The sequence below is a fragment of the Oryctolagus cuniculus genome, chromosome 14 (genome assembly GCF_051225735.1).
Source record: "Oryctolagus cuniculus isolate XC-2025 breed Fujian yellow rabbit chromosome 14, ASM5122573v1, whole genome shotgun sequence".
Taxonomy (NCBI): domain Eukaryota; kingdom Metazoa; phylum Chordata; class Mammalia; order Lagomorpha; family Leporidae; genus Oryctolagus; species Oryctolagus cuniculus.
Genome location: NC_142880.1, coordinates 63,496,287 through 63,514,870, shown reverse-complemented (window position 1 = coordinate 63,514,870; position 18,584 = coordinate 63,496,287). Strand labels below are relative to the sequence as shown.

Here is an 18,584-nt window from a genome sequence, read left to right as displayed (position 1 = left end):
CATGACAATAGGTCTGATCTGATTTCATCATCATTTTAAAAAAAATCATCTATTATTTTTCACTTTATGTTTCTGTGTGGGAGCAAACTGTTGAAATACTTACTTAAGGTATACTAAGCTGATCTTCTGTATATTAAGATAATCGAAAATGAATCTTGATGTGAATGGAAGGGGAGAGGGAGTGGGAAAGGGGAGGGTTGTTGGTGGGAGGGACGGTATGGGGGGGGAAGCCATTGTAACCCATGAGTCGTACTTTGGAAATTTATATTCATTAAATAAAAGATAAAAAAAAAAAAGTTTCCTCTTTGAAAGCACTTGCTATCAAGTTCTGGCCTTTTCTGAGGATGTGTCATCTTTAAGACCCTTTTGGAAGCAAAGTAGACAGAAGGCAGAATAAACCTACAAGCCACCATATGAGAAGAGAATACCCCTACTCTTCCCCTCTATCCCCAAAGCTACTCACACACACACACACACACTTATATATGGATATTATACCTATGAAAAGACACATTCATATACACCACACAAATATATCAAGCCCCTGCTCTTGGCAGGCACCCAACTAGCCCCAGATGCAGCCTCAAGCAAAATCTCTTAACAGCCACTTGTGGTGGCCATGAAATATGATCGAACAGGAGTCATATTCCTTATACCTGTTCAACTTTGAAACCAAAGTCCCGGAGAAGGAGTGAATTTACCCTTAGTTTGCCTATTCCAAGAGTTGGATGATTGTAAAGCAGCCAGGGTTTTCTCTGTTTTTTAAACTGGTGTTGACCAAAGTTAAAGTTGAGACTTTGTGAGAATACACAATTTCTTGAAGGCAATAGAGGACTTTATTCGACCAAACGACAGCCCTGCTTATGTCGGTAGAGATATTCTGCAAGTCAGCATATGCCAAGCCCTGAGATTCCTGAAACGATTAGAAGTGCCAACACCAATGAAATTCAGCCCAACTTGTGGACAGTGAATTTCCACACATCTACAACTCTATCTGCTATTCCCCTCCATAAGGCACTGTGGCACTTCAATTCAACAAGTATGTGTTCAATTCAACACGTATATGAACCTCAGGATGCTGTGTGAGAGGCATCAGGCAGAGTGAGGGAGGGCCAGGCGAGACTCAGGGAAGTATAAGGCAGAACTCAGCTGTCAGACTTCAGAGTCTACTTACAGAGGCAGGTAAATGCATATGCACACACACACACACACACACACACACACCCAGAGGTCAGAACACATTAGAGAAATCTCCACGGACAATGGGACTTGAGCTGAAACATAGTGATCATTCATTCAGTCACTGGTTGTCACAGCCTTTGCACCACAATGTCTCAGGCTCTGGAAACATGGTGGTGAGCAAATGAGACATGATATCTACTCCATGGAACTTGCTAGAGAAGAGACCACAAGACATTTTTTTTAAAAGATTTATTTAGTTATTCAAAAGTCAGAGTTACACAGAGACAGGAGAGGCAGAGAGAGAGAGAGGCAGAGAGAGAGAGAGAGAGAGAGAGAGAGAGAGACAGAGGGGTCTTCCATCCAATGGTTCACTCCCCAGATGGCCACAATAGCCAGAGCTGCGCCGATCCAAAGCCAGGAGCTTCTTCCAGGTTTCCCACGTGGGTGCAGGGACCCAAGGACTTGGGCCATCTTCTACTGCTTTCCCAGGGCATAGCAGAGACCTGGATTGGAAGTGGAGCAGCCTGGTCTTGAACTGGCGCCCATATGGGATGCCGGCACTTCAGGCTAGGGTATTAACCCGCTCTGCCACAGCGCTGGCTCCAGACCACAAGACTTTGATCATATTCGTTTTATAGAGCGAATGGTGCTCTCTATGCCTGCAGCCTTGCTTTTAGTCTTCATCTATTCCATCCAGTCACCTCTTTCTACTCCTCCTGGTGCCGTCCCAGGAATCATCTGAAATGTTCCCATTTACCCACTTACCACGCGTGATGGCTAAAAATATTACGTGTGTGTTCTCATCAAATCCCTGAGCCAACCTTCTAAGGTGGATGTCCTTATCTTCACACTGAACTCAAGAACTAGGCCCCGAGAGGTTCAAATGTTTCCCGAGTCCCACAGCTTGGGAGAATTCAGATTCCTAACTCTCACACCCCAGAGCCGCCCACTTACTCCGTGGGAAGCTCCTTGGAGATGCAGCTGTACAGCTCAAGGGCCTCAAGGAACCCACGTTGGTTGCCACCTCCATTTGAATAAAGGGGAGGATGCTGGAGATGAACAGAAGGTGTTAAAAGCTTCCTTTTGTGGCCATCAAAAAGTAGTTAATCCAGGCAAACAACAATGATACCTTTTACTTCTCTCGGGCAGATAAATGAACAATAAATATTTATTCTACTTCACACCAAAGTTTTAAGCAAATCAATTCCCTGCTTATACGATGTTTTTCATTTCTGCTCGGAAATATCAACTTCTTGCTTCCTGAGGCTGCCTGAGAAGGCTGATCAAAAGAAAGAGCTGGTGTTGGCTCCAAAATGCTGATTCTCAGGTGCCCTTTCTCTCCTTTTCCAATAAATGCTCCACTTCAGGGGTCACCCTCCACAGCATGTGGCAGGTGAGCTTCCTGAGAGCCTCGGAGCCCTCCCGCTCAACCCCATCCTCCCTAAGGCAACCCAGCCATGGGGGGAGGGACCTGCCACAGCATCATGACATTCTCCATGGCGCCTTTTAAGGAACAGCTGGGCCGTAATAGAAGGTTACTCAGGGATACCCATAGGTGTGACAGGAGCCTATATTTTAAACTGGGTGGATACTAAATCCATCCAATTCTGGAATGTTACTACTCTCTCAGGAACCGGAGAAAAGTTTCTGATGCCGATCTATAAATCTCCACAACCTAAAGTACCCAAAATTAGTTTCTGCACCATGGGAACATAAAAATGATATGGCTTTTTTCTTTGACATGTCAGTTAATAAAGAGTGGGAGGTGGGGCTCAGATGCTGCCTGCCAGGTTTATGAAGGGCTTACTCGTTAAAAATGGGAAGCACTTTAATTACCTGTTTGGGTTTTTGTTTCATGGGGGTGTGTGTGTGCGCACGTACACATGTATTTTAACTACAAAAGCCCTATGCACACTCAGGAAACTCAGGAAATTATATCATTAATTATGCATGTCAGGATACTATGTGGCCTAACATAAATGAAAATTTCTTAAGGTCTCCTTTCTTTTGTTGAGAGTTTTTAAAATGTTTTAAAAATATTACACATTGCTTTCATATTTCCACAAACTCCACTCTCAGTACCTGATTGAAAAGTGTCAGTTTTTTGTGTGCAGGTCATGGATAATTCAACAAAATAAAAATAAAATCTGCATTTTTTACTTTGGAGCTTGTTAATTGATGGTTTGCTTGACAGAAAATCTACTTTCCCAAAGCGTATATTACCTAATCTAATAGTAATGCTAATTTGCATTCCTAACATACAGTAGCCATGAGCAGAGTGGGGAGCTGACACAGGAGTCTAAAAAGTACATGGAGGGAGCTGGTAGGTGGAGATCACAGGTACCCTCCACTTAACTGATCCTACAGATATGGTCTGCCATCCCCCTGATACCAAGACCCACTGACTCTTGCATCCAGGGAGGATTGACAAGGTAAGACAATTCAGGAAGCTCCTGGTTAACAGTCAAAGAGTAGGGAACCCTCCATGGCCAATGTAAGCACTTGACTTTGAGCCATATTCTATCTAATTGTTCCGGATCCTAGCTCCCACTTGGCCTCTTTCAGTTGGGAAGTCAAGAGTGTCGTTCTTGGGACGATAAACTCTACCATAGGATTGGAAAAAAAAACCTCCACCATGCATCTAACTAGGGGTCTGTTTGTAGGGAGCCCCAGGGAAGCTACCAGAGTCTTAGACCAACTCAAAGAAGGGATTACCAGACTGGAGCCCTTAAGGGCTGGGTGGGCAGATGGAGAAAAATTTAACCAATCTACACTAAAGCCTGCAAGATCCTTCTAAAAGTTCCACAGCGCTCTCACTTCCGTGGACCAGGGGTTAGTGCTCATGGTCACTGCCATTCTTGTTGTAGGCAAAGAACACACAAATATCCTTATCAGTGAAGCTGTTCATAAATAAAGAGGATGCCCTCGAACCTTGCAATGGCTTCAAAAGAATGGAAAAGGCCCTGAACGGGCCTGCAGGTGGGAATGCAAATTAAGGCAAATTTCCTGGAAACCCACTTGGCATAATGTATCAAAATGTATAAAAAAATGTTCACACACTCTAAATCAGAATACTCCCTGCTAGGCATCTATCTTAAGGAAATAATGAAAGATAGGAGCATAGATGTATATTTAGGAATGTTTATTACCACAAAAAGAAGAAACAAACTAAATATCAAAAATAGAATTCTTAAGTAGATTCTAATACATCTGTAATATGGAACTTGAAAGAGCTGCTCAAAGTCATATTTTGAAAAATACTTAATAGTATGGAAAAATGTCTATGTTGATAGCAAATGAGTTATGGGATTATAGTGGTTTTTACTTTAATAATCTGTGCTTTTAAACTTTTCTACAGTTAGCAAGAATTACTTATATCCAGCATATTACTACAGAGCAAGAAGAACGAATGCTGGACTTAGTCTTCAATTGGAGAACAATTTGGGCTCCGTAGTCTTCCCCAGGAGAGATGGCTGACCCTTGGGTGTATCTGAATAGAAGGCCATCATCCAATACATAGGCCAGATGAGGCCAACCTGAGTGCAGTGTTATTGCTCCTCACACATACGCACGCATGCAGCCTCCCACAGAGGAGCCCCAGGGCGGCATCTTATTCATGATACCCACAGTGAACACCACAAGCAAAGTTTCTGCAGAAATGGGCACCTTGGTAACCAAGCTCCAAAGGGCTGCTTTTCCTCTTGAGCTCTCTTAGCACTGCCTAGCAAAGGTCACACCAATATTAATAGTGGCCTTAGAGTGAAAGGGCAGGACACTAGTCATTAAAACAGAGCCAACTGTCCCACAGCACTCGTCGCCAGTATAATTGGTGTCTTGCTTTCCCATGCCCTTATTCCAGGAAAAGATTATCTGGTTGGGGTTGGGGTTTCTGTAAACTGCACTGACCCTTCCCATGAAGGTCCAAACCCTCCTTTCCTTTAGTAAACTCAATATGTTTGCATCAGAAAGCAATTTTCCCCCTTACACCCTCTGAGTTTCCATTGGGGCTATGTCAGTCACATCACAGGGGGGCATTGCAGGAGGTGAAGAAACATCCAAAAACATGAAGCAAGCTCCTTCTTTAGCCAAATCTCAGGCATATTTTGCCAAACACTTTCTCCTGAAATTTTCAAAGCTGTGTGTTTGAACGGGAAATTTAATCCACATGTTCCTGATTCATATGTATACTGAATGCATCAAAATATCATCTCTTTGAAGTCCAAATGGCCTTTTTATAGACTTCTTCCTCAGGAATGAAAAGTTGGGCTGGGCCAAGAACTAACAAATTTGAATCTCCAAAGTCCAAGTTCCTATCAAAGTTCCCAACTCTGGATACTCCATCCCTGTAGTCACCCCAATATGACTGTAAATTTTGGGAGACATCATTCCATCCTTCCTTCCTGGTCTTCATCACATACATTCATGGAGGTTTCCAGTGCAAGCCAAGTGACTAAGAGTTGTCTTCCAGGAAATCGAACCACAACAGGGATATGAGGGAGAATGGATAGAGAAAAGCCTAGCCCCCAGTCTCCTCCAGGAACCTGAAAACAAAATCAAGGGACAGACCAGGAGTGGCCAAGAGGTTGGGGGTGAGGCCAACAATTCAGTCTCAACTACAGACCAAGGGTGGGATTTCAGACCTTTCCTGGGAACTCTGATGGTCAAACACCACATGTGGAAAGGTTGGCTTCAGCACGTCCACAATTTCACTCCCAAACTTCCCATTACAAACACTGCTCCAAACCACATGCTAAAGGGAGAGGATTGTAAGCCCATGTAGCCTCTCAGATCACCTATCTGAAGATGATTCGAAACATAAATCAACGCTGTCAAAACTAGAAGTAGGGGAAAAGCCTTGGGAAAGATATGAGCAAATTAGCCATTTCACACATTTCCATCAAGCTAAGCTCCCTCCACCAGCTGGGCTCCAAATCACTAATAGTCAGTGGGCCAGAGAAGTGGGGGCAGGGGGTGTCTGAATTAAGCAGAAAGTTCCCTGTTTGCCTCTAAACTCCCCTCCAGACAGTGGGTCCCTTAAATCAGGTCTCTAATTCATTGTTCTGTCCTCCACCATGCTTAGTGATGGTGTCAACAAAGTTTGATTGAATAAATTAAGTGTAGCTATCTAAACAATATTTAATGGACTCTTCTATCACTCCTTTGAACACCCCTTCTATCTTTTAATTCACTTACGCTTCCAAAATTTTACTGTAGAAAAATTATCAACACCATCTCTCCAGTGTACTCACCATTAAGCAGTATTTGGTAAAAATAAATCAAATCTGTATCTTAAACAATTTGCCTGCTCACTATCATTAATCATTTCAAGTGGGCTGATGAATGGTCATTTGCAAATGGGCGTAAATACAGGGAAGGCAGACCACAAATTCCGTTAAGCTTGCCTTTCGAAGATAATAACTGAAAATGTTTATCAACCCAAAGATAATGCATCTAAAAATATCCAGCCATGTCTCCATTAGGGAGTAAGGGAAAATGGTAGCTTATTATATTCTTCCTTTTTAGGCTTTCCAATGAACTTTCCCAACCAAAACACAATGGTCTACACTTAAGCATGTAAAACCAGTACTGAGTTCAAATTGTTTTTAGAGAATTGCTTATAAAATCTCTGCAAGCAACCAGAGTTGGCATGAAAGAAATGACACTCTCCCTTTCAGCTTTCTTGGTGGAACCTCCTGTGATTTTTTTCCATTGGTCAAAAATTGGAATGAGTTAGTTTGGCCACCATGTCTTCTTTGAATGGTGTGTACTGCATAACTTCTGTATGTTTAAGAGAACCCAGTTACATACCACTTCTGTTATTCGAGTGGGAAAACCAAAACAGGTGGGCTATTACATAATATGCCAACAAGCTGGATGTAGAATTTAAGTTCAGCATCTCCTGCCTATGGCCTAACCCTTTGAGCAGTATCATATCCCAACAGCTCTTCCTTCCTCGTGGTCTCATAGGACTGTGGGGACCCTGGAAGATGAGGCAGTTCTGGGGCTTTTCAAGAAATGCTCAGCAGCCAGTGCTTTGCACCTACTAAAATCTTCTGTAAAAATACAATGTGTTTTTGCATAATGATATTGATACTGATGCAACATAGTGGGAGCGCCCTGTTTATTCAATCCTAAAAGAACTCAAAATCCTGAGAATTCCTCAACATCTGTGAGATGGTTTTTTCCTCAGTGCCCAGAAAAGAGACATGACTTTCCCACGGTATCTTAGCTAATGAGAAAACCAAGCCTAGACCCCAGATGTCCTCTGTGTGTCTACTGAGTGCTTCACATTTTCGTTCTGTTGAAATCCACCAGCAAGGAAGATTCATTTTCTAAGTCAGCAATCTAATTGCTACTCTAGCCTAATTGTCATAGTCAAAAACAAAATGTTAATGCACAAAAAGGAGAATCTTCTTATATCAAGATAAAATCAGAAATAGGATGTAGTATAATACCTTTGGTCAAGAATTGGCAAGCTCTTTACACAAATGGCCAGACAGCCATACACTCTCTATCACCACTGTTCAACTCTCATTGTAGCCATCAAGAATATATAAAAGAATGAATGTGACTGTGTTCCAATAAAACTTTATTCATGGACTCTGAAATGTGGATTTTGTCTAATTTTCACATGCCACAAAAGATAATTCTTTTTATTTTTCCCTAGGGACTAAAGTTGTCAACCCCTTTGCTCCACAAAACTTGAGCAGGATTCAATAGAATGTGCAGGTCCTTTGAGAAACCCTTAACACACAGTTCTTTCAAAAGCTCAGACAAGATAGTTACTCTCTGAGCATTAGCATCTGGGTTGCCTTTTTTTCAAGTCCTGGAGTCCTAGCAAAACCCCACTGTGGGAGGAAGCTGTCTCCTTGCTTTTGAATGAGAACATGTAGGATTAGTGACCTGTTTAGGGAACCCAAATAAAGATCAGTGGCTGAACAGGAGGACAGATGAGGACCTGGGATGGGCATTTGGCGCTGTGGTTAAGATGCTTCAGTCTTGCTACAAAGTTAAGATTTCTACCCTTTACCTCTGTCCCAAACTAGGAACTAAAAAGTCTAAGCCTAGGAAATGAAATGAAGGCAAATTATTTCCTTTTTGATAGTCTAGTACTTTAGTTCCTCCCTCAGCCTGCTAAAAGTGCTTCCTTTGCTCTCTTACTTGTAGCCCTGGAACAAGTAAAGGAAATAGGGCAGGTATATTCTTTCTTGACTGATATTATTTTGAGACTCCTGCACTGTCAGTCTCTAGACATGGCAAATATCTACAGAAGAATCTCTCACGGATGCTTCTGTGGGTTCCTTAGAAATGCTAAGTAACTATGGGTCTGCCACCTGCAGAATGTGTCTTTATTACAGGTTGTGACTTGTAAGTGGTCACACTCTATCACCCACCATCAATAACCTGTGATTTAAGAATTATAATCATTGTGCCAGATTCTACAGACAAGGGGGTATCATATCCATAAAGGAAAAACACAAAAGACAAACAGAATGTTTCTATATTCAGTTAGTACATGGAAAGTGGGCAGATTATTCCATCTCCAAATTATTTCCATCACATACCTGTTATTTCTCTAATGAAAACAATGAAAAATCTAGAGTTGTGAACCAAGACAGAACTAGTTTTCAATTCCAAGTCTATTGTAAGCAGCTACAAGACTGAGGTAAGTCATTTCACCTCTCCTCACCTCAGTTTTTTCATATATAAGATGGATATAACAACACCTGCCCTGCAATGTTATAGAAAGGATTATGTACAGTATATGCAAAGCTTCTATCAAAGTGTCTAGCACACAGCTCCCTTTCAGTAAACAGTCACCATAGTAGTATCAGTGGTACTGGGAGAGAGCTGGTCTCAAAAAGGTGGGGTGGTTGGAACGTTGCGGCTCACAGCTCAAGGACAAAAACTCCACCGTGTATAATGATAATCTGTGCATATAATGGATGGTTGTTGGTAAAATTAGAACTTGGAAGACTGCATTTAACAAACAGAATGTGTATGCAGACCCATGCGCACACTAGCTGGCGGGTCAGGGATGATCTATCTGCCACTCATCAATGTCTGCTGGGAAATAGGAATCACTGTAAACATCCCTGTGTGAGAACTTGGAAATGAGTTCTTCTCAAGGCAGGTTGCAACTGCACAGTATCAAGCTGACATTTTATTTCGCCTAAAAGAAATGATTATGTTTAATAAGGTAGTTATCACTAAAGAATCGGGATCTGGAAATAAAACTCCTATCATCTGATGCATGACAATTTTAAGAAAGATCTCTTTGGGGTTGAAGAAGTCATAGAGAGCTCAGAAAAGTCTTCTTTATAACGTATCTTAATCCCAACAATGGAATTTAGGTGCTGATATCTGAAGTCCTATTGAAGTTGGATACCAGGTTTGTTCTTCCAGTAGGTATGAATATTCATTACTGTTGTTTGCCTCTACTTTTATGGGTTATCATTCATGGTTTTTTGGTGTTTTGTGTGTGTGTGTGTGTGTGTGTGTGTTTTGTTTTGTTTTTGTTACACAGATCATAGGAGAAAAGCTCTGATTAGCTTTAACCTCTCTGGGAGTAACTGGACAGGCTATTCCGGTCTAATAGAGTTGATTCATGACCAAAACATTTAATCTGCTTTATATGATCATCTAGCCATGTACAAAGAAGCAAATGAGTCTGATGAAAACTCAGTTACCACTTACTTAACACTGGCTCAGGCTGCTGCCAAGCAATCTTGATAGATGTACGTCTCCCCCACCAGAAGACTAAAGAGCAATTCTAATTTTGTAAGCAAATATAGATACACAATTGCACAAAGGACCCAAAGCCCACCAACATTTCCCAATCTCAAGCAATAGAAATAAGTCAAAATTTCACAGTTATCATCAAGACTGATGTATATAGCTAAGGAGGTGATGGAGCAGAAGACACTTTAAATATGTACTGCCATTATTCCTAAGCCTTTTAATTGGACTTAATTATATTTAAGATAGAGAAAGATATGACTCTACCCCTATCTTCTATGTCTTTGTTCATGTCAAGTGGGCTTGTGTAATCAAAGCAGGTTTAATAGTAATTTGAGAAGTATTTTTGTCAAAGCTCCTGTTGGGTATCAAGGAGGCCAAAAAAGTCAATCCCTTGGTTAAATTAAACTTGTTTGGGATTTGTTGTTGTTGTTGTTGTTGTTTTATAGAATTCAAGTGCTCTGTACTGTGAATGCTGCAAGTTGCTTGGCATGCCATTAACAATGTAATGTGAGTGAGAAATGACTTACATAGCAATACCACAATAACAGACACAAGGAAGGGACTACTGCACACACTGGATGGTATTCGAAGGCCCTGGAGTCAATGCCCAGCTGGGCTATTATACAATCCATATGAAATATAGTCCCATTATAATTAAAATTATTATAAACAGTTATCATCTCCCTAATTACACAAATATCACTGTAAAACAATGAAATTCATTTAAAATTTATATTACATTGATAAGTATTTGAAAATTCAATTTTTAAACAAATTTAGTTATGCTATTTTTACTTCCACTTATATCTCAGTTGCTTCTAAATTTACCTGGAAAACTCTAATAAGTAACAGTATCTCTCTCCCTCTCTCAATTTGAGAAGCAAAGAGAGACAGAGAGAGAAAGAGCTCTAATCTTGTAGTTCAATCCCCTAAATGCCCACAACAGTCATGGCTGGGACAGAGCCCAAGACAGGAGCACAGGAACACAATCCAGGTCTCCCACATGGGGAGCAGGAGTCCAGTGGCTGGACCCATCACCACTGTCTGTTTTCAGGAAGCTAGAGTCAGGAACCAGAGCTTGGAATCGCAACCAAGTACTCCAGTGTGAGACAAGGGCATCTTAAATATTAGGCACAACACTCACTTCTAGTAACAACACCCTTATATTCAATTATGGCTTATTCAGATTCTGTCATGTAGGACTCATGAAAAACTTTTCAGAAAGCTTCTGCATATAATAAGACATGCATGTTAAAACCATCCCATTTGTGGACCCACGCATTACTCTCTGAATAAAGTGACAAATCCTGCCTGAATGCAAAGGCACGCCCTAGTCATTAACTTTATGTAGGATCTTCATTTGTGAATGACAATAATAATTACATGGCTCAGATTACAAATGTGAGTTCTAAAAATCATTGCTGGAATTTGAACCACTTCTTTTTCTTTCAAACACATCTAATGGAGCTCAGAAACTTGAAATAGTTCATGGCTTTTTTTCTTCTAATAAGGTTCCTGTTGCAAGTTGATTTCCCAAGAAAACGTCCTTAGATAAGCATGGAGTTGATTAGGAAGTGCTCTAAAGATCAGCAACTGAGGAAGGGCAACAGAAACAGGAGTGTGAATGGGGAGGAAATTGAGCTGATAGAGTTTCAATAGCTGTCAAACCCATAGGCACCTCTGAATCTGGAGTGGCCACTTCAGAATTGTCCCAAGTTGGGGTAATATAGCTGGAGGAATAAAGCCTTCAATCACAAAGAGAGGTCGAGGTGGCTCGTCACAGTATCTACTACAGATCCTAATAGAATCAGTCTTATGCATGCTAACACACCAGTTGACTTGTTATTACATACCATGTACAGTACATACCATGTTCCAAGTACCATAGGAGCTATCAAATTCTGTGCATTACCATAAATCCTTGCTATCAGGAAATTTAGAATTTAATTGAACAGAATAGATTAAAATGCATTGTTTTTCTTTTTTAACAATTTATTTATTTATTTGAAAGTCAGAGTTACACAGAGAGAGGAGAGGCAGAGAGAGAGAGAGAGACAGACAGACAGAGGTGGGGGGGGGTCTTCCATCCGATGGTACGCTCCCCAATTGGCTGCAACGGCTGGAGCTCTGCTGATCCAAAGCCAGGAGCCAGGAGCTTCCTCCAGGTTTCCCATGTGGTTGCAGAGGCCCAAGGACTTGGGCCATCTTCCACTGCTTTCCCAGGCCATAGCAGAAAGCTGGATCGGAAGTGGAGCAGCCGAGTCTCAAACCGGTTCCCACACGGGATGCCAGCCCTTCAGGCCAGGGCATTAACCCACTGCAGCAGCACAGCACTGGCCCCTAAAATGAAATTGTTTTTCAAAAGAGGAAATTCAAATAGCCAACAAACACATGAAAAAAATGCTTAGGATCACTAGCCATTAGAGAAATGCAAATCAAAAACATAATGAGATTTCACTTTACTCCAGGTAGAATGTCTCTCATACAGAAATCAACAAACAACAAACAACAAATGCTAGTGAGGATATAGGGAAAAAGATACCCTAATCCACTGTTGGTGGGAATGTAAACTGGTGCAGCCACTGTGGAAGACAGTGTGGAGATACCTTAGAAACCTGAATATAGACCTACTGAATGATCTAGCCATTCCACTGCCGGGAATTTACCCAAACATAAAGAAGTCAGCATATGAAAGGGTGATCTGTATACCCATGTTTATTGCAGCTCAATTCACAATAGCTAAGATATGAAATGAATCCAGATGTGCATCAACTGATGACTGGATAAAGAAATGATTGTATATATACACTATGGAATATTACACAGTGGTAAAAAAATACATGAAATCCTATCATTTGCAACAAAATAGATGTAACTGGAAACCATTATACTTATTGAAATAAGCCAATCCCCAAAACACAAATACCACATTTTCCCTGATCTGTGATAACTAATAGAGTACTTAAAAGGTAATCTATAGGAGTGAAATTGACACTTTTGAGGGGCAATGATTTTGAATAGCTCTTGTCTTGACTGTTGAGGAACAATTTTTTTTTCATACTATTTGTTGAACTCTTTACTTGGTGTAGGGTTAATCTTATGAGTATATAATCTTATGAGTATATATATGAAAATATATCTTTGTGAAATAAGAATGAGAATAGGAAAGGGAGGAAGAAGTAGGGTAGGAGTGAGGGTGGGAAGGAGAGTAGGGTGGGAAGAATCACTGTGTTCCTAAATTTGTATTTATGAAATGCCTGAAGCTTGTGTACCTTAAATACAATTTTTTAAAAAAAATCATGCAATAAAAACTTAAGATAACAAAGATATTACCAGAAGAAGTTAAGGTAATTAGAAATTATTTTAAAATCTCAACTTAGAGAGATGATTTAATTCTATGGAGCTTGGAACAGGAAAACTTGAGTCGTGTCTTTAGGGTTCCTAAGATATAAACAGTGGAGAGAAAGAAGGAAGTCATTCTGAGTAGCAAAGCATCAACAAAAGAACAGAAGGCAGAACGCAAGGCCTCTGGAATCCATATTTATAGAAATGGCCGTAGACCTTTTGGAGTACATCAGGACGGGGAGCCAGAGAAGGAAGGGAAGGAGGAGTGGAGGCCACCCCAGTCAGTCCAGATTTTCTGGCAGGCACAAAGGTGAAGGCAACAGCAAGGGTGGCTTTTAAGTTATCAATTTCTGATCAGAGCAGAGGCAACCCAGCCTGGGATCCACGGTGGCAGCAATGTCTACAGCAGCCTAGTTCTGCAGAGTTATTTTTGGAAGTCCAGCCTATGGCTATTGCTTCTGCATTCCCAGTGATTCTGTGAGCTTGAATCCCTTAATAGATACCTGCCTGCTTAAATTAGCTAAAACAAATTCTGTTGCCTACAACTAAGAACTCAAACAGTTGCACAGTTTCTGATTGAAAACACATCACAATTGCATAAGAAGGCATGACTAGTCTCACAGGTAAGAAAACCAACTGCGAAATTATTTCATTTGTTGAAGATTTTTCAGAACAAACGTAGCAGAGCACAGATTTGAAGCTAGGACTATCTCAGTCCAAGATCTGTGCCATGTGTGCATGATAACAATTTCCCAAAGGCAGAGATACGGATGACCCTCACTAATTCTCATCTAAGCACGTGTATCTTCAAATGTAATGGTTTCCACAGTGGGTCATAAACCGCTGCACTCAAACTCTGAACCAGAGTATGTAATAGTAGATGAGAATCATCCCAATGGAAGAGCAACACCAAAAAGTTGAAAGTTGCCTGAAATTCACATTAAAGACCAAAAAAAGGATGAGTCCCTGGAGGCAGTAGGCCAACCCAGTGTATAACCCCACTTTCTATGATTTTTACAAATTTAACAATCAACCTCAAAATAATCTCCATGGCCTCATAAATAAATTCAAGGTCACCATAGAAAGCAAGTTCCGCATTGCTCAAGCCATGCTGTTTCGTATATCAAATTTCAGCATCCTTTGAAGGTAAAGTTTTTCTCCACTAATAATGGAGGCAATTTAACCACCTGCCTCAGTGCTTTCAATTTTACTAGGTGGATTAATTAGGCAGTAGTCAAGATGATGTATTCTCAGGACCACCTGTCCATGCTTAATGTAGCATCTATGATAAGCTTAGAAAATAAATGATGCAATAAGACCACTATCCTCTCTTAAGCATAAGAAAACGTGAGCACTGCTGGTCTCTGGCTTAGAATTGTTCTCAACACAGTGCCCCCAGAACATCTCTGTCAACTGATGGAGTTGGTGACTTGAGTTAAAACCAGCTTGAAACCTTGATCGATAGGTAGGGTACCAAGAGGACTCATAGTCAATGAGTCTCAGTGCAGCCATTTTATGCCAATCTCAACTGAAAGTCTGCCAAGGAATGACTTACGTTCCAGGGGAAAGAGAACTTATCCTCTAACCTCACACTTGAAACCTGACTTCACACCTGTTTAAAACACTTCATGGCTTCTCTCCATTTGTAGAATGTTCATCTTGATTTTCCTTTGCATTCTCAATTCCATCTTTAAAAAAGCTGACGAATGCTGCATGGGCTCCCAGTTGTCTCCCAAGAGGAGCCTCATGCTTTTTAAACAGCTTTGCTTTGTGACCAGACCTACAGGCAGACTGCATACTTCAGTGCACTGACAGCTAAGTCATGTCTTTTGTCCCAGGCACACAGATATAGCAGGGTAGGAAAAGTTCACACTGAATGCTCACATTTCAAAATGTAAATAAATGGCTCATACCAGAGGCCCAGCGCACTTAAGTTGGGAAGATAAAACTTCCCAAAGAAAGGAGTGACCGACCCAAAGAGGACTTTTCAGGGATCGCTGCAAGACTGTTGCTATGATGGCTGCACCTGGTGGGCTGAGGGAGGCAGATCTACTACCGGCAGGAGACCAGATATCCTGCCCGAGTAGGACTTGTCAACATTCTCACTCTCTGCTCCTTCCTAAAATACATTACATATAAATACATATATCCATTTCTTTTCCCTACTGAGCCCTATGTCTACCTTGCTTTTTCTTTCTTTCATCCTTTTCTCTTTTCCTTATTTTTCTTCCTGCTTCTTACTCCTCCTGCTTTTTATCACAGTTCTGAGCTCTGTGACTTTTAGATTTTTTTTTCTACTTTGAACCTTTTTTATTTTCTTCCAGTTGTCCAAAGAACTTTCGCAGCTGGTCCCATCTGTCTCTGCTAAATGACCTTCTAACTCCTTAACTATATTCATTTCCTCTCTGATCCTACCTGCCTTTAATAGGCTGGGTCCTACAATCTCCATGTCCTAAATGCCACCAACAAATCAGAGTTTTGGAAGAGGGGAAACCAGGAGTTCTGTATCCTATCACCCACTTGCCACAGATAAATGATTCACTCATGAGTTACTGCCACCTACCCTTTTCCCACAGTTACCTGATTTTTTAAATTTTACCTGCTGAAACTTACTTAACTCATTGCAAAATTCTCATAATTTTACAACCCAAGTGTGTTCACTATAGAAAAATTAGTAACAACAGGTAGTAGAAAGACTAAGATTGTAAATCATCTACAATTCCACTCTTCAGAGGATAATCCTGTTTCATGGTTGATTCGCTCAACATCATTTTTAAGATTCAAAGATGAATGATAAAGACATTGTCCCTGCTCTTCCAGAGTTTACATCCAATGTAAAAGAAAATTAAATAAGCAAATAAAATATAGCATATTAAGAAAGACAGACAAGAATCAATAGAAGAGAGGGGAAATGATTTCAGGAAATCCTCATGGAGAAAATATCATCCTGAATAGTAAGAACTGGCCAGGCACAAAACAGGAAAAGGGAACAGCTCATGGTAAGTCCTTAAAGCGAGAGAGAACCTGGCACATTCAAAGAACTAAAGAGTTCAATATGGCTTGGACAATGGTGTTCAAAAGCAAGAGACAATGGCAATCAACAGGCTAGGAGGGCTGAGCACATAAGGCCATAAAAGGCACATGAAGAAATTTCCAAAAAGGCAAGAGGAGAATTGGAGGATGTTAAGGAAGGAGTATGTTAAGCCAGTATGATCAGATTTTCCCTTTTAATAGAAGTACAGGCCTAACAGACAGAACCACAGTATGCCGTAAGCACCACATATATAATTAGGACTTAAACCCAAAAAGAAAGGAAAGAAGGAAGAGAGGGAGATGGAGGGGAGATGAATGAGGGAGAGAGACAGGAAGAGAAGAAAAATGTAGATGCAAACAGGAGAGCCAGGATAGAATCTTAGGCAGTATAGTCCTAGAAGTGTTAGCCAGGACCATCAGGCAAAAAAAAAAAAAAAAAAAAAAAAAGAAAAAAGAAAAAAGAAATTAAAGGGATACAAATGGGAAAGGAGGAAGTTAAACTATCCTTATTTGCAGATGACATGATACTATATATAGGTGACCCAATAAATTTCTATAAGAGACTATTGGAACTCATAGAAGAGTTTGGTAAAGTAGCAGGATACAAAGTCAATGCTCAGAAATCAACAGCCTCTGTATACACAGATAATGCCATGGCCGAGGAAGAACTTCTAAGATCAATCCCATTCACAATAGCCACAAAAATAATAAAGTACCTTGGAATAAATTTAACCAAGCATGTCAAAGACCTCTATGATGAAAATTACAAAACACTAAAGAAAGAAATAGAAGACACAAAAAAATGGAAAAACCTGCCATGCTCATGGATTGGAAGATTCAATATCATCAAAATGTGCATTCTCCCAAAAGCAATTTACAAGTTTAATGCAATACCAATCAAAATACCAAAGTCATTCTTCAAAGACCTAGAAAAAACGATGCTGAAATTCATATGGAGAAACAGGAGACCGAGAATAGCTAAAGCAATCCTTTATAATAAAAACAAAGCTGGAGGCATCACAATTCCAGACTTCAAGACATACTACAGGGCAGTTATAATCAAAACAGCCTGGTACTGGTACAAAAACAGATGGATAGACCAATGGAACAGAATAGAAACATTGGAGATCAATCCAAACATCTATAACCAACTCATATTCGACAAAGGACCTAAAACCAACCCCTGGAACAAGGACAGCCTCTTCAACAAATGGTGCTGGGAAAACTGGATGTCCACATGTTGAAGTATGAAGCAAGACCCCTACCTTACACCTTATACAAAAATCCACTCAACATGGATCAAAGAACTAGAGATGTGCCACGACACCATGAAACTAATTGAGAGCATAGGGGAAACCCTCCAAGATATTGGAACAGGCGAAGAATTCCTGGAGAAGACCCCAGAGGCAGGGGTAATCAAAGATAAAATAAATGGGATTACCTCAAATTGAAAAGTTTCTTTACAGCAAAGGAAAGAGTCAGGAAAGTGAACAGGCAACCAACAGAATGGGAGATGTTATTTGAAAACTACACAACAGATAAAGTATTAACAACTAGAATCTATAAAATGATCAAGAAACACCACAGAATCAAAACAAACAACCCAATAAAAAGATGGGCCAAGGACCTTAACAGACATTTTTCGAAAGAGGAAATCCAAATGGCCAAAAAACACATGAAAAAATGCTCAGGATCCCTAGCCATCAGGGAAATGCAGATCAAAAACACAATGAGGTTTCACCTCACTCCGGTTAGACTGGCTTACATACAGAAATCAACCAACAACAGATGCTGGCGAGGATGTGGGGAAAAAGGGACACTAATCCACTGTTGGTGGGAATGCAAACTGGTAAAGCCACTATGGAAGACAGTTTGGAGAGTTCTCAGAAACCTGAATGTAGCACTACCACAGGACCCAGCCATCCCACTCCTTGGAATTTACCCAAATGGAATTAAAGCGGAGAAAAAAAGAGCCATTTGCACTTCAATATTTGTTGCAGCTCAATTCACGATAGCTAAGACATGGAAGCAACCTAAATGTCCATCAACGGATGACTGGATAAAGAAATTATGGGACATGTACTCTAGAGAATAGTATACAGCAGTAAAAAAAAACAATGAAATCCAGGCATTTACAACAAAACAGAGGAAGCTAGAAAATATCATGCTGAGTGAAATAAGCCAGTCCAAAAGGGACAAATATCATATGTTCTCCCTGATCAATGACAACTAAACAAGCATCTAAAATGATACCCATTGAAGTGAAATGGACACTGTGAGAG

At 40.6% G+C, this 18,584-nt stretch overlaps 1 long non-coding RNA gene across 7 annotated transcripts in view; it reads right to left on the bottom strand.

The window, feature by feature from the left end:
• Window positions 1–11,898: 11,898 nt before the first annotated feature.
• LOC138845182 (uncharacterized) overlaps window positions 11,899–18,584 on the bottom strand; it is a 117,480-nt gene continuing 110,794 nt past the window's right edge. For all 7 annotated transcript variants that reach the window (XR_016220713.1, XR_016220712.1, XR_011382013.2 and 4 more), the window contains one exon: window positions 11,899–12,264. This is a non-coding gene — a long non-coding RNA (uncharacterized LOC138845182). The remainder of the gene's footprint in view (window positions 12,265–18,584) is intronic.